Source organism: Suricata suricatta, chromosome 4 (assembly GCF_006229205.1).
Source record: "Suricata suricatta isolate VVHF042 chromosome 4, meerkat_22Aug2017_6uvM2_HiC, whole genome shotgun sequence".
Classification (NCBI taxonomy): Eukaryota; Metazoa; Chordata; class Mammalia; order Carnivora; family Herpestidae; genus Suricata; species Suricata suricatta.
The window spans coordinates 12,289,659-12,311,703 of NC_043703.1; the positions used below are offsets into that span (position 1 = coordinate 12,289,659).

General features: G+C 46.4%; 1 protein-coding gene and 2 long non-coding RNA genes across 6 annotated transcripts in view; 1 reads left to right on the plus strand and 2 right to left on the minus strand.

The window, feature by feature from the left end:
• The window catches only part of FARP1 (FERM, ARH/RhoGEF and pleckstrin domain protein 1), a 230,288-nt gene that overhangs the window by 194,941 nt on the left and 13,302 nt on the right, over positions 1-22,045 (minus strand). The gene's annotated exons all lie outside the window — the stretch shown is intronic.
• On the minus strand, positions 15,397-18,111 carry LOC115289365. Its single transcript, XR_003907586.1, has 3 exons — positions 17,898-18,111; positions 17,024-17,104; positions 15,397-15,607 (listed from the first exon to the last, which is right to left on the minus strand). It is a non-coding gene; the product is annotated as an uncharacterized LOC115289365 (long non-coding RNA).
• LOC115289363 lies at positions 17,833-21,402 on the plus strand. 3 transcript variants are annotated; one of them, XR_003907584.1, is made up of 4 exons: positions 17,833-17,927; positions 18,666-19,192; positions 19,493-19,613; positions 20,995-21,402. It is a non-coding gene; the product is annotated as an uncharacterized LOC115289363 (long non-coding RNA). The 3 variants fall into 3 exon arrangements; XR_003907583.1 differs by lacking the exon at positions 20,995-21,402 and adding an exon at positions 20,364-20,831; XR_003907582.1 differs by lacking the exon at positions 20,995-21,402 and having other exon boundaries at positions 19,493-19,894.

Genomic DNA, 22,045 nt, shown 5'->3' on the forward strand with positions numbered 1-22,045 from the left:
TGCGCAACACAGTCAATGTACTTATCACTCATCTGTGCACTTAAACGTGATCAAGATGGTAAATTTACGTCATGCAGGCTTTTTCTTTTGCTATGATTGGAAATTAAGAATTTTTTAAAATGTCTACTTGGAGAGAGAGAGAGAGACAGAGTGCGCGAATGGGTATGAGTGGGGGAGAGGCAGAGAGAGAATCCCAAGCAGGTCAGATACTGTCAGCATGGAACCCAACACAGGGTTTGATCTCGCGAACCCTGAGATCATGACCTGAGCCGAAATCAAGAGTTGGACACCTGACTGAGCCACCCAGGCAGGTGGTCCTCAAAAATGATTTTAAAGGGGAGGGGGAGACTTGGAAAAACACTTGATTCAAAGCTCCGGTTACATGTTTTGTCTCCCGCCCGGGCACGGCATTCAGCAGCTGCCTTCTGCGTGGGGAGAGGCGTGGGGGGAAGAGGGGCTCAGTCGGTTAAGCATCCAACTTGATTCAGCTCAGAACATGATCTCCTAGGCTGCAGGTTCGAGCCCCAAGTCGGGCTCTGTGCAGACAGCTCAGAGCCTGGAGCCTACTTCGGATTCTGTGTCTCCCTCTCTCTCTGACCTTCCCCTGCTCACACTGTCTCTTGCTCTCTCGCAAGAATAAATAAAACATCAAAAAAAATGTTTAAATAAAATAAAAATGTCATTCTGTTCATACGCTCAGTCTGCTCAGGTTGCCATGACAAAATATCATAGACTGGGTGGCTTCAACAACGGAAACTGATCTCTCCCCGTTCTGGAGGCTGCAGGTCAAGATCAAAGCACCTTTGATCTTGCAGGTTTGAGCAAGGAGACTCAGCGCCTGGCAAGCATGCTCTTCCTGGTTTGGGAATGGTATCCTCTCGCAGGGTCCTTGGATGGCGGGAGGGAGACACCTGGCTCTCCTTTTAGGAGGACACTAATCCAGCCCCATTATTCAGGGATCCATCCTTAGCACCTCATTTAAGCTTAATGACTTCCTTCCAGCAACACAACCACACTGGAGATTAGAGCTTTAATGCAGAAGTGCGGGGGCACAGGGGGCGGGGGAGGGGACACAGTCCAGTCCATAGCACAGACCAAGACAGGTATAAGAACCACCCTGGGTTTGGGGGCACACGGTAGTCAGAAAAATAGTCCGTCTGTGACCAGACATAGGAGGCGGTGTTAACTACCTGGTAAGGACACACACACACACACACACACACACAACAACGTAAGTACAAGGTCCTCCAGGCCCTGTCTACCTCACTTATGAAGGCTTCGTTCAGAATTTATTCTTACTTTACACAGATTTCTAACATTTGCTAATTCTAACGGATTAGAAGTAGCAAATCAGAGGCTTAGAAATAAATGCTTCCAAATCCAAGAACACAGAAGAGTGACAAGAAGGAATAACTCGCAATCTCTCAGAAATACTTTTTCCGGGGCACCTCGGGGGCTCAGTCGGTTAAATGTCCAACTTCAGCTCAGGCCATGATCTCCCAGTTCGTGGGTTCAAGTCCTGCCTCAGGCTCTGTGCTGACAGCTCAGAGCCTGGAGCCTGTTTCGGGTTCTGTGTCTCCCTCTCCCTCCCCCTCCCCTGCTTGCTCATGCTCTCTCTCTCAAAAATAAATGAACATTAAAAAAAATGTTTTTTCAAACAAGGACCCATCCACTTGAAAGTAACAGCAGTATAATTCCATTCATTATCTGTCTAACGGGTGTTTAGGCACCTGGCATGGCTGACCCGTGTCCCCTTGATATTTGCATGTTGAAGCCCGAACCCCCCAAGATCTCAGAATGCAGCCTTCACATGGAAACAGGTGGAGTTGTTTGTTTTTTCTGGGGGGACTTGGTCAGTAGGACGGTGAAATTTTTTTTTAATTTTAATGTTTTATTTATTTTTGAGAGAGAGACAGTGTGAGCAGGGGAGGGTCTGACAGAGAGGGAGACACAGAATCTGAAGACAAGCTCCAGGCTCTGAGCCGTCAGCACAGAGCCCAACGTGGGGCTCCAACCCTCAAATCCTGAGATCATGACGTGAGCCAAAGTCGGAGGCTTAACTGACTGAGCCACCCAAGTGCCCCCAGGATGATGGATTTAATAGGTCTATCTGGTCAAACATTATTCTCAGGGACTACAAGAGGGTGTTTTGGAGAAGATTAACATTTAAATCAGTGGACTGAGGAAAGCACATTGCTCTCCCAGGGCGGGTGGGCCTCATCCAATCATTTGAAGGCAGGGGGGGGGGGGCTGACCCTCCCCCAAGAAAGAGGAAACTCCCTGAGCCTAACTGCCTTCAGACTGGGACACCAAGCTTTCTTCCTGCCATCAGACTCAAGTGGACACACTGGCTCTTGCAGGGTTTTCAAGCCTACTGGCCTTCAGACCGGAACGTCCACCACCACCTCTCCTGATTCTCAGACCTCCAGACCCAGGCCAGAGCTTTGCTGTCAGCCCTCTGGCTCCCCGTTCACCCTGCGGGTCTGGGCCAGCCTCCATCATGGGAACCAATTCCTTATAACAAATCCCTTTCTAGATGCACAGATGTACGCATCCTACCCTTTTTCTCTGGAGAACCCTGACCAACACAAGCTAGGGAGTGTCATGATCCATAAAACGGGGATAATACTGCCCATCCTGAGAGTTTTGTGAATTAGAGACAAAGCAGGCTGACAGCTAACACACTCCCGGGCTCAGTCAGTGGGGGCCTGGAGAGCAGCGGCCATCGCCACCGAACCCAGCCGGCCCCACGGGGAGCACGGTCACAGGTGGGCACCTGCTCACGTGGAAGAAAATGCCATCTTTTAAAAAGACCAAATGGCTATAAATACATTTGTTAGACTTAAACAGAAAGAATCCAAGAAAGACAAAATTACAGAAGCTCAAAACACTAATAATAGACATCAGCAACCTTAAAAACCCACACTGTGAGCAACCGCTACAAGTAATAACTTGAAATGGCATTTTTAAGTGTATTTAATTTTAGAGAGAGTGCAAGCAGAGGAGGGGCAGAGAGACAGGCAGAGAGAGAATCCCAAGCAGGCTCCACACGGTCAGGGCAGAGCCTGATGCGGGAACTGAACCCACCAATCATGAGATCATGACCTGAGCCGAAATCAAGAATTGGACACAACTGACTGACAGAGCCACCCAGACCCCCCTAATTTTTTTGGATGTATTAAAACTTCTGTCAAATGACATTCAAAGGTCAGCTGGGTGGCTCTGTAGGTTAAATATCCAACTCTTGGTTTGAGCTCAGGTTATCTCACCTTCTGTGAGTTCAAGCCCCATATCAGGCTCAGTGCAGGCAGCTGGGGGCCTGCTTAGGATTCTCTCGGTCTGTCTGTCGGTCGGTCTGTCTGTCTCTCTCTCTCTCTCTCCCCCTCTCCCTCCCTGCCCCCGCCCGACCTGTGTGTACTCTCTCACTCTCAAAATAATAAACTTAGAAAAAATACATCCAAAAACCCAGATGTGAACATATGAAAAACTGAACTCTAATACTGTTAGGAAACAGGTATTTAGGTGCCTCAAGTGTAAAGAAAGCTTCCTTCTGGGGGCAGGGGACGTCAATAGTTACCCCACACACCGGTAAGAGTAAAACAGTGTGGACAGGATCAGAGTCCGCTTCAGAAAACGCCTTACTATTTCCTTTTCGCTGCTATTCCAAAGAATGCTGACCTGCACCTTCCAGCATACTTCAGACCTGCTTCCCAGAACAAACTCTACCACGGAAAACTGCTAGCAACAGTAGATATGTTTTTAGCTGCCCTCCTACATTGGCAAGAAAGTGGAGACTCCGAACAGAAAGAATGGGGGATGCAGATGGGCAGGGAGCGCGGCCAGCAGAAGTGGGTCAGGGGCAGGACGGCCTTGTCCGCAGATGGAGGGAGCACCAGGGTCCGAGCCCAGCCGCTCCCCCAACACGCGAGGGAGTCAGGCTCAGATACTGAGCACCCGGACACCTGCCATGACCTCCCCCCACCCGCAACCTATTTCAACATTGAAGATTAGAGCTCTCCATTCTTATTATTTGCCACACTGGGGTTTATGTTTGTTTATTTTTGAAGAGAAAGAGAGAGAGACGGAAGGAGGGAAGGATGGAGAGAGAGAATGAACGAACAGGGGAGGAGCAGATAGAGGGAGACACCTGGAGTAGGCTCCAGGCTGTCAGCACAGAGCCCAATGCAAGGCTTGAACCTTCAGCCTTGAAATCATGACCTGAGCTGAAATCAGGTGCTTACCCACCACCCAGGCCCAGGTATTCTTAGAAGCCCGAGAGCTAATTAATTAATGGCTTTAAGGCACTCGGACCCCAGGCTTGAAAGCTTCTGTATCTTCCATAAAGTAACTACAGAAGACCTGTATTCATATGGTTACAAACTCCACACCTGACTCAGCCCCAAAGGGCTCCTCGCCCCACCCCTTCATCCCAAGGGGTGATGCAGCCATCTCTCCCAGCAGGGGGCCATCATGTAGCGATGCAGACCATCAAACTGAACACGATGCCTCGAGATCTGGCCCCTGACACCCACGGCCCCCTGGTGACCTCAGCCTCAGAGGACGTGGTGAGCGATCATTCTTAAACTTACAATCGAGGGCTGTGCCCCGGCAGGACAGGGAAATAAACGAGAAGCCTGCGTCTCCACCTTCTGTCAAGATGGCCTGCTCAGGGGCGCCTGGGTGCCACAGTCGGTGAAGCATCCAACTCTTGATTTCAGCTCAGATCATAGCTGACGGTTCATGGGTTCGAGCCCCATATCCGGCTCTGTGCTGACAGGGCAGACTCTGTGTCTCCCGCTCTCTCTGCCCCTCCCCTGCTCATGCTCAGTCTCCCTCTCTCAAAAATAAATAAACATTAAAAAAAAAGGACAGCCTTCCCTTCCAATGACTTCCTTTGTTATTGAAAATGGGAAAGGAGCCCACATCCCAGAAAAGTGAAAAACAAAAGCTAAAGAAAAACAACTAATTTGGATTGCAGTGAGAGACATTTCTCGGGCAGCTGACAATTAATATGCTGAGCTCCTACAGGAACAGGGGACACCGCTTACGCAGTTAGGTAGAGACCACGTCCGTCCCTTAGCACATAGAGAAGAACCTTGTTGTGGGGTCCTGTGGCCTCTGTAGTGGGGGTGGCACGGGAGGAAGGGACAGCAGACAGGTGGGTAGAGGGGGACCAGTGCCCCCGATCTGAGGTGGGCACCAGTCGCTCTGTGCTTGAGACCAGAAATGAGCCGAAGACTTTGAGAACACAGAAAACCAGGGATCACAATCCTGCGTCTGTCTCAGACGGAAGCGAATACTTCTAACTTCTTGTCCCTTCCACGTCCCTCAAGGAACATTCTTTTGGATGCCTACGTGTAGTCTAGTGTCACTAATCATGTGGAACTCAAAACTGCTTGTTAATTTTAAGGAACAGTACCAACTAATTACCGCTGGCATTTTTATATTCGGTACAAGAAGCCAGTCTGTGTACATACACGCATACTTCTGTAAGAGTTTTCATTATTCCGAGGATTACTGGGTGTAAATAAAAAATATCAGACGCATTCCTGTTCCACCTATTCCAGGCCCCCCTCTCCAAGCCCCCATGAGTGCTCCCTAGAACTGTGTAATCATAAACTGTCTAGTTAGACATTTTAGTGCAAATAAATGAACATCTATTAATTCTCCCTCTCTCCTTGAATTGGAACCCCAGTCTGTAAGTGGATTGACGGAGAACAGAGGCAAAACAGGGTGCAAGGACAGACAGAATTCAAAATAAGGCTGAACAAAAACCTCCCAGAGAGCTGTAAGGTCTATTGTGTAAATAAAGGTCAAAGAGGTGGATTATGCTCTGACTACTGTACCAGGAAGAAAGGAAAAAGGAAAGGTGACCACGTGACCAGGATGGGGGGCGGGGGCTCAAACCCACCATCTATTTGATTTGCTTCAAAGTTCCACCCTAATTTTGTAATAACTAATGAAATCTAAATAATCATAGGATTCAGGGAGCACCTTCAACTCCTCCGAGTGTCACAGCACCCTTAGTGAATTGTTTTACTGACATTAAAAATAGTATTTGTTAGAAATTTATAACATGGGGGGCGCCTGGGTGGCTCAGTCGGATGAGCGTCAGCTTTGGCTCAGGTCATGATCTCATGGTTCGTGGGTTCGAGCCCCGTGTCGGCTCTGGGCTGACAGCTAGCTCAGAGCCTGGAGCCTGTTACTGACTCTGTGTCTCCCTCTCTCTCGGACCCTCCCCTGCTCACACTGTCTCTCTCGGTCTCTCAAAAATAAATAAAAACATTAAAGAAAAAAAATTTATAACACGGAGAATTATTATAGATACAAATGGATTAAGCCATACACGTCCTAGTTAATAAACAGCCTAGGACGTAGAGACAGTCCAACGAGGTCAAAGCCCATGTGCATCTCTGGCAACAAATGGAAGGATGGAATGATAGACGGAAGGACGGACAAGGTAGGTATCACTCATCTTTTCCCTTATGGTCTCAAGAATTTCCTACATAACCCAAAGGCTATAGAGCTTACCAAAGCTCCTCCTAATGTTTTATTTTTACATTTAGAGTTAGAGCTTTAGTCCACCTCACAGTTTTTCCTTTAACTGGCCTAAGATGAAAAATCTAAACTTTTCTTCCCAACAGATAGCTAAGCAGGCCAGCACCATTTAAGTAAACCATTCTTTCCCCAGCCGATCTAAATGTGCTTTTCCCATATATAGTTTCCCGTAAGTGTTCAGACTCCTGATTCTATTTCTGTGCCAATACCTGCTATTTTAATTACAGTGGCTCTGAAATGCTAACATCTGAAAAAGCAAGTCCCATTTTACGTTTTTCAAAACGTCTTGGTGATTCTCACACATTCATTCTCCCTCAGGAATTTACAATCACTTGGTCTGTTTCCCCATCCCCCAAGAAACGGGAGCGAGCGCTCAGATGGGAAGAAGGGAAAACGTGTCAATTCCTGTGGAAAGAACTAGTATTTTAGGATATGGTCTCCCCATCCAGAAGTATGTTCCTCCACTATTTAGATCTCGTTTTTAAAAATTATTCTGTAAAGTTTTACATTTTTCTTATGTTCCTCCTAGTAAAATTTCTAAGTATTTTTACTCTTGCTCATAATTTTTCACTCTGCCCCATCTCGAAGTGGTTATTCCACGGATGAAAAGAAAGCTGTCAGTTTCTATGTATTTATTTACTCATAAACTTACTTAATACAAACATACTTAAAAGATTACCTTGGGTTGGGGCACCTGGGTGGCTCAGTTGGTTAAGCATTTGACTCTCGATTTTGGCTCAGGTCATGATTTCACAGTTTGAGTTCAAGCCCCGCATTGGGCTCTGTGCTAACGGCACGTGGAGCCTGCTTGGGATCTGTCTCCACCCCCCCCACCCCCGTGCCCACTTGCTATTATCACGCTCAAGATAAATAAAAATAAACTTAAAAGAAGAAGATTGCCCTGGGTTAAGTGTATGGTGACAACTTTTGAAACCAAGTAATTTCCCCCTCCCAATCTTCCCGATTTCTTACTCTCCTTATAAGTTAAAATTGTTGTTATAACTTATTAGATACGTTGTAACTTATGTAAGTTGCCACTTACTCTTAAAAGTAAAAACCTTTAAAATACTCAATAGTGGGGCGCCTGGGTGGCTCAATCAGTTAAGTGTCTGACTTCAGCTCAGGTCATTATCTCGCAGTTTGTGGGTTCAAGCCCCATGTTGGACTCTGTGCTGACAGCTCAGAGCCTGGAGCCTGCTTCCGATTCTGTGTCTCCCCTTCTCTCTGCCCCTCCCCTGCTCATGCTCTCTGTTTCTCAATAAGAAATAAGTGTTTAAAAAAATTTTTTAATAAAAAATTAAATAGTGAGAAGGCATCAAGTATTTGGTTGATTAGAATGAGAACAGTTTTAGTATTTCACCGTGTAATTAATGGTGCTGGATTTAGTTAATCAGTTTTCATATTCAAGTACTATTTATTCCTATCTTATTCAGATGTTAAAACTCCTGTCTAAAAACAACTATTAGACATTTTTAACATCTAATGGCATTTAAAAATTTTATTTTTAGTATTTTGAAAGATTCCATAATGTTGAACCGTTTTGAATTCATGGAATAGACCTCAGTCATGCTGACCTTTGAAATATACCACACCTTGTGTTAATTTTTCAATTTAATTAAATTGTTTTATTTATCATTGGTGTATTCATCAGTTTATTGACCTATATTTCTCTTTTTCATGTAATCTACATTAGATTTAGGGGCTACAGCATATAGTAGCATGTAGCATGTATTTTTGTTTTTGCTTTTCAATATTTTATTTTTTTTAATAGTTTATTGTCAAATTAGTTTCCATATAACACCCAGTGGTCTTCCCCACCAGTGCCCTCCTCCATTACCACCACCCCCTTCTATTTTTATATGGTAGAAAGTACCTGTTCTTTCTAGACTAAAACTTTCTAGGCCTGGGGCTTTTTTTTCTTTCCTTTTCTTGAACAGGTGAGCTTAGTCAATTGACAACCTGCTTGCAAATGCAACTTTTTTCCTGATTGAGGAAGAAATCCTCTGAGTTATATATACACAGAGATACACATATGCACCAAGGGATGTAAACTTTCTCAACTTCCCAATGTCTGACTTGAAAGGGAAATACAAGTGGAGTCCCTGTGACAGCTGGGACCTCCCCGAGGTGTGCAGGAAACCGAGAGCAAAATCCAAGGAGCACCTGACATCTGAGCACCGGCGAACTATAGCAAATGAGCTCATACCACAGAAAGTCAAATGCCAGGTCATTCCTTGAGTTTGCCACAACCTGAAGTCCGAAAGGAAGTAAAAATATCCTTAGCAATTTACAACTTCCCAACTGAATTGAGTGGTAAGGTGAGTGCCAAAGCTTTTTGGTTTCTTCTCCCTCAGACGTCAACGCTTTACGTCTATTGAACCTTCCTACAAGGCCTATAGTAACACTTCAACGCCATTACCTTGCAGTGGTTCCTTATGTGGGGGCTCTGGCCGGCCTGTCTCTGTAGCCCTCACTAGCGCCTTCCCTAGGGTGGATTTGTATCCATCAGATGGGTAACTCTGGGGAAAGGGGCTGGGCATGCCAGTGACAGAGTGGGGAGTCCAGTTCTGGGCACAGATACCCGCAGGGCCGGCCAGGACAGACACCTGGCGCTTACCAGTCGTCGGGCTAGCTCCGACCATCACACCGTCAGCATGCCTCTTTCTCAGTTGGTTCTCAACCCAAGAGAAACAGAGGTTACTTATTAATACCACTCACTCTTAAAGCTAAAGCGTCTCTTAATTCAACAAAGAACTCTACGTAAATATAAAATGGGCCAGATGACATTCGCCAGTGCCCTCAACCATCTATCTGTACCTTGCAAAGACCAGTTTAACCACTAGGCCAGAGAGTTAACCTGGGGTAGCACTGCTCATTTAGAACCACCGCACTCCCCGCTTCTCTGCCCCTCCCATGCTCATGCTCTGCCTCTCTCTGGCTCTCAGTAATAAATAAGTGTTAAAAAATTTAAAAAGGGGAGGCGCCTGGATGGCGCAGTCAGTTGAGCGTATAACTTCGGCTCAGGTCATGATTTTGTGGTTCGGGAGTTTGAGCCCCGTGTCAGGTTCTGTGCTGACAGCTCAGAGCCTGCAGCCTGCTTTGGATTCGGGGTCTCCCCGTCTCTCTGCTCCTCCTGTGCTCACACTGTGTCTCTCTCTGGCTCTCAATAATAAAACATTTTTTAAAAATTTAGAACCACAAAACCTGCAGGCACCAGATCTAGGAGGACATGAAACCTGCAAACAGAAGCCCTTGAACATCTGTGTCTCCTACAGGACAAGAGACGTCACCAAGGACCTTTGTGGGGGCCTCACTTGATCTTCAGGAGACAGGGAAGCAGCTCTTATGGACTATTCCTGGGAAAATCAGACAATGCTATCAAAAACCTCATTCACCCCAAAGTTTCAAGACGCTGTCTTCTCAGCAGACATGTAATCTTCACGTTTACGATCCTTACACGCCTTGTTAAGTTAGGCACATTAGTGCCAATTTATGAGACCTCCCCTCACAGCATGGCAATCGGAAAATTATTTCTGATTAACACTTTTTTCCCCTACAAACCCTAGCAATTGTGCTCCAAAATAACAGTACATCAAATCTGAAGCTCCTGCACAGCAAACCATGGTTAATAACAACAACAAAAAGACTCAACTAGGAAAGTCAGACTGAAGGCAAATAGGCCCCTAAAGGTTCAGAATCATGAGTTAAGTAGAAAAATGAGCAACAAGGCGTATTTTAGAGAGGATAGTATATTCTCTACAACAAAAATATTCCAGTCTCTTTACGAATCCTAAGAGTGCAAAAGAAACAGGTTACGAACCGGGATCTGAATGGGAAGATGCGCACGTTGCGCTAAGTGCCTTACTACTTCTGCTCTCCCCGCCCCCGCCCCCCACCAGCCGCCAGGAAGTTTGTCCAGGGTCGTATTTTTCTGCTGTTACCTTTCTATCCGTCCCTGGCCCAGATCTTAAGACTTCATCCTACCTCTGTCCAAGGATCGGCCTGGCCCTGGCCCAGGGGGTACTTCTGGGGCGTTCCCTGCCCCTAAGTTCATCCCAGTGAGCTGCTAAACCACTCCCCGGCCATCACATGGCTGTGGCCAAGGGAGGCGGACCGTCTCCGTGAGCCCCCCCACCCCTCAGCTTCCTCCGCTTCGACAACCCCTCCACCCCTCAGTGCGATCCCCAGGTGGAGTGAAGGAACAACACCCTGTGTATAGGATACATTTTGTTCTACAAAAAGACATTCTGGAAAGCGAATGGGATGGTTGCCGGGCTCACGGTTACTCTCGCCCAGGCTATCTGGCCGTGGGGAGCCGCCAGAAAGCCCTTTCAACAAGTCCCCATCTTTACTTACACCGGCTACAATCCTTTTCTGCTGCTTACAATCCAAAGAGAACCGTATGGAAAGACCATGAAACAGCAACCTTGGTCTAGCTGGAGGAGGTCTTCTTTACGTTTCTATGCATTTTCCCGTTTTCGTACAATGAACACAGACGGCTTCAGATGTAAGTATTAAGGAGCTTCAGAAGGCTTTAGGGTTAATCTGTGTTAAACACCAAATGTTTGTCTGGGGCTCGCTAAATCCCATAACCTGTTCAAAGATGCCAAAACCTCTAAGGCTCAAAAATCAGGGTAATAAGCAATTATTAAAATGAGCTATTACGACAGTTTCATGGAGAAGGACAATATTTTCAATGCTGCCCAAATCTCTTGGGGGTGGAGGTGGGGTCCCGTCCTCTAAGGCAAGCAAGAGGCAGGACTCCCCTACCCCGCAGCCCCGTGCCCCTTAGGCATGCCCAGCGGCCATCACACAGCCTGCCAGCAAGCGTTATATGGTCCTGACTTGGCTTTCAAAGAATGCTTTCTTTCTAATTCTTAAAACACTCATATACTAAAATTATATATCCAATCAACTTTTTCCAATTCTCTAACCTACAACAGGCAACACAAAAAGGGGCCCCCATAACTCAGGTGACATATTGCAAGTCCCACCACCTCCCAGTGTGCTGACGTCTCCCTTCTATAGTTTTTGTTACTGTTCTGTGACCTTATCCTCTAAGAAAAACACTTCTTTGAGATTATGCTATCATGCCCTGTCACTGCTGTAAGTTAATATTTCACATTGTCACTCAGGGGCCTCAGGCTGGGAGTAAAATAGACATAAAAAGGGTTTCATGATGGGAAAATTTACCTGAATGCTATACATGGGGGACACGAATTTGACATTTCTTGTAAAAAAAAAAAAAAATCTCGCCTACAGGTTTCCAAGTGCTACAACACAAGCAGAATAAATTTTTTTTTTTACTTGTTTCATGTTCACTGTCAGATGAATCTCTGCAAAGGAGGAGCAAATGTGGGCGGAAGGGCAAAGAATAGAAAATTTATCATTTGCAGGGAATTAATTACAACAACGTCCAAATGCGATGTCTTGGCAACATTCTGCCTGGAACGTCATGTGTTACTCAAAAACAATATTTCATTGCAGAACTGCATGCCAAGTACAGCAAAGAGACATCACTTGGCTTGCTTAGCTGAGGACAAGTCTTGTGCAATATTAGAAGATTTGGTAGGGGAGAATCTTGTTCAACGGGTCAATTCACATAGAAATTGTTCGAAGATAAAGGTGCGTTGTTAACACCTTTGGTAACTTCAGGATCGTGTTTTGAAATTGTGTCTGTGCAAAGCGTTTCTCATTCCTTACAAAACCTAAGACCCAGCAACAACGCACTTGGAGGTGAAGTGACAATTGGGATAAAGTGATTTGCTGATGGTCCACCAAGTGGATCTATGGACAAGAAAGATCTATCAACTATTTACTCTTGGGATGGGCAGGAAACGCACAACTGCTGTGGAGGTCATGAAGACCCCAGCCTTAAAGTTTTAACAGCTCTGTGGGAGGCACAAGCCTTAAAATGGTAATGATACATAATCAAGTGATAAACGCCAACATCAAACGACGCCATCAATGTTATTAGCGAAACTTTCAAGTCCCCTTGGATATTTCCGGACGATCTCCATCAGTCATCTACAGAGCAGAGGTCCCATACTTAGGAGCTAGGATTTTATTTGAACAAATCTGTTCCCACCTCCAAACTTTTCACCATGGTTGACCTGTTTCCATATCCCGAGCCCCCACCCGGTACACTGTAAGGATTCACCCGAAACACGGTGGAAATGCAGGGCCAGCCTATGTTTCCCAAAAGCTGAAATCGGTGGTGCCTATTTTAACTAGTTTCCAAGTTTTTCAAATTATGATTAAAAGCCCCACATATAACAATACTCTGATCGTAACGCTCTTTAATTTGTGAATTCAGTATATTCACACAGCTCTCCAGAGCTTTTTCATCTTGCAAAACTGAAACTACATTTCCCCTAAACAGGCTTTCATTCCTCCTCCCCAGACGCCCTGGTAACCACTGTTGTATTTTCTGTCTCTATGAATTTGACTACCCTTGGGATCTCACATAAGTGGATTCATACAGTAGCTGTCTTTTTGTGACTTATTTCACTTAACATCCTCCAGGTTCATTCATGTAGCAGCAGGTGCCAGAAACGCCCTCCTTTTAAGACTGAATATTCCATAGTATGTATATACCACATGTCAGCCATTTATCCATCAGCGCACTGGGGTTGTTTCCACCTCCTGGCTATAGGGAATAAGTCTGTAATGAACACAGCATACAAGTAGCTCTTTGAGGTCCTGTTTTAAACTCTTTTGGACATATACCCAAAAGTAGGTTTGCTAGATCAGACGGGAATTCTATGTTTATATGTTTGAGGAACTGCCCTATTTCCCATGGCGGCCACCATTTTACATTTCCAGCAATGGGTAGGAGGGTTTCAATTTCCCCACATCCTCACCTAACACTTGTTACATTCTGGGTCTCAGCTGTGATCCTGATTTGCGTTTCTTTAGTAGTTAGGGATGGTCTTTGGCTTACTTGACTCAAGACTGAGCAAACACTGGGAGAGCAGTAGAGGCTTAGGTTTTCAACCCGGACCAAAATATCAAGGGAAGGGATACGGGCCAGAAGGAGTGAATGAATGTTAGACATGCAGCAGGATGACGTGGGAAGGTGCTAGGCAGGGCCTCTCCAGCTAGCACTCTCCCATTACTGATTCACTGAAAAATGCTGGGGGAGGAAGGAAAATTACTCAAAACCAGCCAACTCCTGTGGTTTACCTGATTGAAACAGCCAAGATTTCTCATCTAATAGCGCTGCCCACCCTACAGGTCTCATTTTACTTACACATCCGTGCGATTTAAGAAGAGTTCTGGGGGGGAAAAGTCTCCTCCACTTACTGAGAAAATGTCCCATCGTACACTGTGCTCCGAAGGAACCAGAGCAGAAAACTGGGGACGGAAGTTGCAAAGCCAGAAGTCACAGCACCAAATGGCCCAACCCTTTCTCAAATGATGTTTCACCAAGAAGCTGAACAACGGAAGTCGCCGTATATATGGGCTGAATTAGGTTTCAACAAAATTCAAACGTTCAAGCCCTCACCCCCAGCGCCCAGCGACCTTATTTTGAAATGAGCCTGCGGACACTCAAGTGAAGACGGGGTGGACACTAAACCAATAGGATCGTGGCCTCAGAAAGAGAAACTGGGAGACAAAGAATACCATGTGACGATGAAGGTGATGGCCAGAGCTGCACCTCCAAGCCAAACACCACCCAAGACTGGCTGCAAACCACTGGAGGCTGAGCAAGAGGCATGGACCAGACTCTCCCTCACAGCCTTGGAAGGAAACCAACCATGTTAACATCTTGATCGCTGACTGCTGCCTTCCAGAACAGTGAGGACATACATCTCTGTTGGTGCAGCTGCCCCTCTATGGTCCTAGGTCACCTCTACCCTGGCAAACTAACACGTTCTATTTCAACAAATAGCGACTTGAGTCCTCCAATGATGAAGGAGCCCAGGAAGCAGACGACATCTAAAGTGTCACCTAGATGCCTCGGCCCAACACGCTGCCAGTAGGGTTCTTGTGGGTGTACGAGGCACAGGGAACCAGAACTTGAGCCTAGGACCTTATGTACCACTCAACAATGACCGAAAACAAAACCAGCTCTCCAGGCCCCTTGTCAAGCATATTTGGAGCCAGACAGCGGGCAAAAATAAGTTTGGAAGCTAAGCAATGTGACTCGTACCCACATAAAACCTCTCTACACGGCTCTGGGTTGGCAGGAAGCCCGAAGGCTGCTGGCAGTGTCTCAGTTTCTGTTGAACCAGCTTTCTGCAGAAAATTAGAGTTTTATGTTCTAAAGACTGACATGTACCTTTCAGGAGCTTCAGAAGAGAAGGCAGGTGGGCACTCCTGGAAAAGCCCACCGTGGAGAAATCGCCCTGGGACTGGAAAGGAAGGGGGGCGGGGAAAGGAGACAGACGATCTTTGTTATGAGGGGTTCAGGAAGTTCATGGTGAGCAAACACCAAAACTTGGCTTGGAGGGAGGGTTTCCTCTTCAGAGGTAACGGGCAAGGGCCTGACAAAGCAGGAGAGCTCTGGGCAGGCGGTGGCCGGGGGCCCAGACCCTTCATCATGTGCAGCAAAGAGAGACGCTGATCATCCCAGTGTGATCTACCTGGATGCAAGGAGCTGTTAAATGCAGCCGAAACCCAGCTAATAAAGGAAGAGAGGACTTCCCAGCACCGTGTTACAAAACCAGATGTCCCATTTAACAGCTCCAATAAAACCTGTCATCTTGGTACTTACAGAAATCGTTAAATCAGGCTAAGGGATAATCAGATGGCTAAGGGTAACAGAGAAGTTTTGTCTCAACTCATATATTCGGTATGCACGATAACCACACACAATGCTGGCCGGCTTTTTTTGTCATTTGGATTCTGCTGAGAAAATCGTCTACAAATTCAACAGAAGCGTGTCCGTGGATCGCAGGATTTATTTGTGAATGAAGGGATCGGTGTTGGTCTCTGCCAGGTACAGCACGAGCCAGTGGAGTTGGGATGAGTGATGGAGGCGTCAGGGGGTGTAAAGGGGAACCCCTCACCCGAGGCTGGCAGTGAAGGCACGGCAGAGAGAGACCTGCAGGGGGTTAGAGGTAGGAGCCTGAGGCAGCTGCGCCCGGTGGCCTTAATCTTCTCTGGGAGGTGGCTGGCTCAGTCCTCCCCAGGAGAGAGGGTGTCCTGACTCTCCCCGCACTGCTCCTGCTGACTGGCCCAGACAGCCTGCTCACTGTAGCTCCCTTGTCCGTGGTCAGGACAAAAGGCGGGCTCTTGATCCCCCACCCCTCCTCTGCTTCCCCCCTGGCCCTCAGCTGAGGTCCCTGGCAATGGCCATCACTCCCGCTGGCCGGTCCTTCTTGCATGGCCACAGTACAAGTGGACTAGGAACCAGTCCCTCTTCCTGCCCCATCAAGCCTAAGGATGACAGCTGCTGTGGGGTCACGGGAGAGCTGGCCGGAAGGGATGACGACAGCCTGCCACAGCCACCATGGACACAGCAGGCAATGACTAAGGGTTCTCCCTTAGAGGAGCCAGGAAGCTCCAATGACCAGGTGAGATCGGAGGCTGTGACTTTACACCGGCCACAGCCCCTGCTATGGTAGAATTCCTTCCAACGGCTCTTTTCTGGTGTTGCTTTTCTGCCAACAGCTAGAATCAGGGCAAGGTAAGGGCCAGGCACCCTACATGACAAGTCACTGGGATCTGAACCACGAGCACGTCATTAAGTCAGGAGAAGGGGTCACAGGAGGGACAAGATGGGGAGATCAGGCAGGCGTTCCAAAGATAACTCGATGCTGCTACTGGGGAGGGGGGGGTCACAGAATACTGAAAGCATAGGCTTTCACAAGAGTGTTACCAAACATTTATTACTGGACATCTAGCCCATTCAGGTGTCCCCTGTACCCTGAAATCAGTCACACATGCCTTATTTCTGTTGTTCCTAGTTAAGGGGCACATCCACAGAATCAGGAATTGGGGAACGCTTTAAATTCTGTCAGAGTCTTCCACACAAGGAGCTTTAACTATTTTTTTTTCAAAAACATATCGAAAAGGAAATCTTTCTACTAACTGTTCAGTGAGAACAAAGACAGAAGTGTTTTATTCTTAACAGGTGTGCTAATAAGGAAATGGTGTCTCGGGCTCAGACTGAAACAGACGCTTTTCCCTTCATTCTCTCAATGTTCACTAGGCTTTTGTTTTGGGTTGAATTGGTTCTCTCAAGATGCAGGTATTGAAGTTCTCAGCCCCACTGTTTTAGAATGTGACTTCATTTGAAAACAAGGCCTTTACAGAGGTCATCAAGTTCAAAGGAGCTGGGGCTGGTGCCTTTATAAGAGGAAATTTGGAGACTGTCACCCAACACAGGGAGAAAGAACACCATGGAAACATCGAAATACTGAGTCAAGGATGGGGGCGCTCCATCTTCCAATCAAAGAACACGAGGGACCACCAGCAAACCACCAGAAGCTAGGAGAGAGACACGGAATGCACTCACCCCCAGAAGGAACCAACCCTGGGGCGTCTCCGTGACTTGGCTGAGTGTCCAATTCTAGGTATCTGCTCAGATCATGCTCTCCTGGTACATGAGACAGAGCGCGGTCAGCACAGAGCCTGCTTGGGATTCTCTCTGTCCCTCTCTCCCTGTCCCTCCTCTGCTCATACTCTGTCTCTTTCTCTCTCAATAAATAAAACTTAAAAAAAAAAAAAAGGTAATTGAGCATTCAGGTTCTGTTTGACATTCTGACAAATGGCTACCATAACATGACGTAATAGCCAGATGCACTTTATGCTACAACACCTCATAAGTAAACTGCATCAAAATTAAGCAACAAGCTGATGGCTGCTGTCACCCCCTCCTTTTCTAATGATTCTGAGCAGGGTCCTTTGAAGACGCTGGATTTAAGTGCTTTCCCAGGCCAGCCTTCACTTCAGGTGGCAAGCTGAACAGAATAGCTTCTGGATGACAAGGAAATGGAAATCCAAGAAGTAAATATAATTTTCCTAATATAAATGGAAACCAAGCAATCAACCTCCATTTGACACTTCCAGTCTGTACAATTTGCATAATCACTACAAATCCTAGAGGTTCATTTACAGAGTCACAGATTCCTCTTTGTGATTAAAAATAAGGCAGTGCCTTTTATTAGCAACATGTCTTTCCCATCAACTACAAAAAGACACCATTTCTAGTATGACACTTGTCATGAAAAGGCCTGCTCATCCTTTGTGACAGCACAGAGCCACCCAAATGCAAACCAAGGGCTGTACGGTCTCCCAAGTGCAAACCCAAGGGCTGTACGGTCTCCCAAGTTCAAGAACAAGGGCTGTACAGTCTCCCACCGTGCACTACCAAGCCCCATCAATTCTACCTCCTCAATTTCTCCTGGATCGGCTCTCGTGTAAGCACTCCATCTAGAGTCCGTGCTGGTACCAGAGGGCAGGACACCACAAGGTCTCTGGTCACCGGCTGTTTCGCCTGCAGGCTCAGCCCTAGTCCATCCATCCTTCCCACTTCAGGGTGCCTACCGCCAGCATGTTGGGGGCAAGCAGAACTGACCCTCTAGGTTTCCGGAAGGGCTACTTTCGGCCCCAGACAAGCTCACGGCGTGAGGAGAGCAGAGCTAAAGTGGAGAATGTGCAGGGCCAGGACCCAGCTCCCTCTCCCCAGCTCTGTGACCTAGCCTGAGTCCCTCATGCCTACCTCAGTGGTTCACTCTCAGCCACAAATGAGGTAATACAAGGACAGACCATGGGCACGATGTCTGGCATATGGCAAGGGATTTTTAAAAGGTAGTCTTTTGCGGGGCGGGGCGGGGGGGGGGGGGGTGGCACACCTGGATAGCTCAGTCAGTTAAAGGTCCAACTTTTGATTTCAGCTCAGGTCAAGATCTCACAGTTTGTGAGTTCGAGCCCCAAGTGGGGCTCTGAACTGATGGTGCAGAGCCTGCTTGGGATTCTCTCTTTTCTCACTCTCTGCCCCACCCCAGTTCATGCTCATTCATTCTCTCTCTCTCAAAATAAATAAAACTTAAAATAAAAATTAAAAAAAGTAGTCTTTTTTTTTATTCACTTATTACCAGCAGCACCTTGTCTTGTGTATTCATAAACATTTGTGCAACTCCTATTGTGTTTTTCAGATCACATTCCATAAAATAGCAGGGCCTCACAAGTCCACTATGGGGATCTAGCCTGGCTTCCTGTTTATGTAAATGAGGAAAGAGGAACCCAGAAAGCTCTGGCTTACAGTTAGAGAGTGTTAAAGACTTTCAGAACTGCTCACCTACAGAAGACCGCAAATTGATTCCATGCCTTTCTGAGCAGCTAAAACTCACGTCCAACTCAAATGTTCAAAGAAACGGACAACGAATACGTGAATCATTAAAGACAGTAGATGGTCTAAAAGCCAATGTGATTTATGTTAATATTTCATATTAATGTTCAAACCCAGGAGGATCTTGTCTGCTAAGCGCTTCCTTCAAAGCAAGCTGCAGAGCCCGCATGGAGAAGAGTGATCCCAAAAGTCTAAACGCCCTTCGCCCCCTTGAAATCCTTCACCCGGTGAGAGCAGAAATTCAGCAAAGCCAGAATGCACATAAAAATTAAGCTAAAAGAACACCCCCCTCTATTTCAGAGCTAACCAAACGGAAGCACAGAGAAGCTGCAGGTACACTGGGGGGGGGGATAAGGGGGGAGTAAATGTGCTTGTCGGAACTGAGAATTCATCACAGCTGTCCAAGTGACACCTCATTCCTAAAGACTTTTGGAAGCCACCTGGGATATGTCTCTATTTTAGGAAAAACTCTCCCAAGAGAGTTCAAATGGAATGTGAGACTCTGTAGAAAGAGCTATGGGGGGACGCTTTGGGGGGCAGGGTGGCCATTATTCTACCTGACCTAAGCATGCTATTTTTTTTTAATCTTAAAGTGCTTTCATACTTTTTTTCCCCATTTCATCTCGCCGACAGCTCTACAATGAGAGCACTATCTCAATTCTGTTAAAGAACAAGATAGACTAACGCTTAGCAGGAATGGAAGAAGAAAGAGCAACTTTCTTGAGAAGCTGACGGGAGTCCAGGGCTTGGCAAGGTACATTTCGGTCAGAGCTCAGCCCCGGGAGGAGGCGACCTCCCTCCCTACTTCGAGAAGAGAGAGGCAGAGGATGGCCATCTGCTCATCGAGGGCCACACGGCCAGTGAGCGATGGCGGCGGGCTCCACGGTCCTGGATTTTCCCCTCTAACCCTCTGTTTCTTGGAATTCGATAACGTAGGATCTCCATTTTTAAGGGGCGGGGGCGGGAGGCAGCTCTCAAACTCCCTGTTTTCTCAGCATTCTGGCTGATTTTAACGTCTGATACGGACATTCTCAATTACAGGTTTTGTTGGGGGGTTTTTGTTGTTGTTGTTGTTGTTTTAATTTATTAGGTTCTACTGAGACTTTTCAGGGAGAAAATAGCAAACAGCTGTTAGAAAATCCCTGCAATCATGTCAGAGCTAAGGACAGACTTTGAACCCCAGCTTCTAAACCGAAGTTGAAAGGGGCGCACACAAACGTCTGAGATCGGCTCTTGGCTGCAAGGAGCTTGACGGGAAGGCTAACAGTATTAAGCTGAAATGATTTATGAAAAACTTTTTTTCATCCATTAAAATAGCCTTTAAATTGAACCTCATGAGGCCAGACCCAGACAGCACCATTTATCATTCCAGTTAAATAAAACAGAGAGGGCTCTGCAGAGTGGACAGAAATACTATTTCAGAAACTTTGCTGATCAAATGAGCCAAAAGCAACACAGATAAGGAAAGAAACACTGACTTTTTTTTTTTTTTTTTTTTTTAAAGCTGCGTGACCTGGTAAGATTCCTATCCCTCATTTGGGTTCAAACCGAAGCTGCTTGAGGGAGTTACTACGGCTCTGGGCATACGCAGCTCCCTTCCTGGTTTTAAATGGCCAATTTTATCCAGGTCCCACCAACTCCTCCCCGACCACCTCCCTCTCCCCATCCACTTCCAAGTGCACTTCATGCAAAAAGAGAAAACGAAGTAGCCCCGGACTCCACACCTGCCTTAGTATCACTAGAATCGGATCAACTAGAGTGAACAATCCACCCCACCACCAGGGGCTTAGAATTCCAGGGGAGTGAGGAGCAGAACACTCTAAGAAAGGAAGCTTTCCCAAGACCTTCAGTTCAATCCATATTCTCTCTCTCTGGGGACAAAGAAAAGGAAAATTGACTTTCAGTGGCTTATCCAAAAGGACACGTTTTCTAAGATGGCTGAAATAGGAGAAAAAGAAAAAAAAAAAAAAAAGCAAAGTGAGGTGGGGAGGGGAAAACACACACAAAACTCATTCAAAATTAAAAAAGACCAAGAGAAAAGGAGCGTGTTTTCCAAAGACACAGTTGCTAGGAGTGAGGTGTAAAGTGAAGTCCACAAAGAAAATGCAAAGTTTTTTTTTTTTTTTTTTAAGTAGGCTCCAAGCCTGGCCCAGTGCAGGGCCCAGCGCAGAGCCTGAACTCACAACCCTGAGATCAAGACCCGAACACTCAACCAACTGAGCTACTGGGGTGTCCCAGTCTCATGGAGCCTGTGTCCTTTATTCTGAGCTGAAGCCCACGAAGACAGCTTTGAAATTCTGGGACCGTTTAAGACCTTTCAAAGAACCAAAACACTTGGAGAACAACTCTCAACTGACATCAAGCCCAGTTTCAGGGGAAATTAGATCTTAAACAAGTTGCATTTCACAACATAAAAAAAAAAAATGAGATGTGTAATAACCACTTAAGGATGGACCGTAGAAAACCCCTAAGTCAGTCTGAGGTAACACAGGCCATTTTTTCCCCCAATAAAAAATCCTCCGTGGTCTATTAGGACCTGGCAACTAGGTCTTAAAAATTTTTGAGATCTTCTGTTTTCGACAAATGAAAAAAGTGTGGTCTAGAAAATAACAGATTTCTTTCGGTCTTCTCTCTTCTGTGGTCAACTTGATGTCGTTTTGCCCAATTTCATTCAGTGAGATTTATGTAGGTAACCCCTCCCTCCCACACACAAATTAAATACTGACACTTCCTAATGCTCCATAAATAGCATATCATGTGTAAATCCCAGCACGCTTGTTCGCGCTCCCCACGTGTTTCGCTGTTGTTGTGTTGTGGTTTGTGGGTGTGTGTTTTAAGTACTGACTAGGTTCAGAAACTATTGTTGTCTAATCAGATTTGGGGGTTCTTTTTAAGACGAAAACTTCCTTTTCTCAAGGAGTTTACCATCTGTCCGGGCAATTAACAAACACTAGTCATGAGAAGTTACACAATCCATCAACAAAGATCTCAACGCAGAGTCCCAGCTCCCAAAAACGGGAGGAAAACAGCCTTTAATATCATCTAGACCAAACACCTCATTTTGTGGATAAGCAAATGGAGTCTCAGCAGGGATAGAAAGGAGCTAATTAAGAAGAGAGGAAGATTGGAGCCTGTGGTCCAAAGTCTATTAGAGGTGAAGATAACCAGCACTGAGGGCCCCCAGCA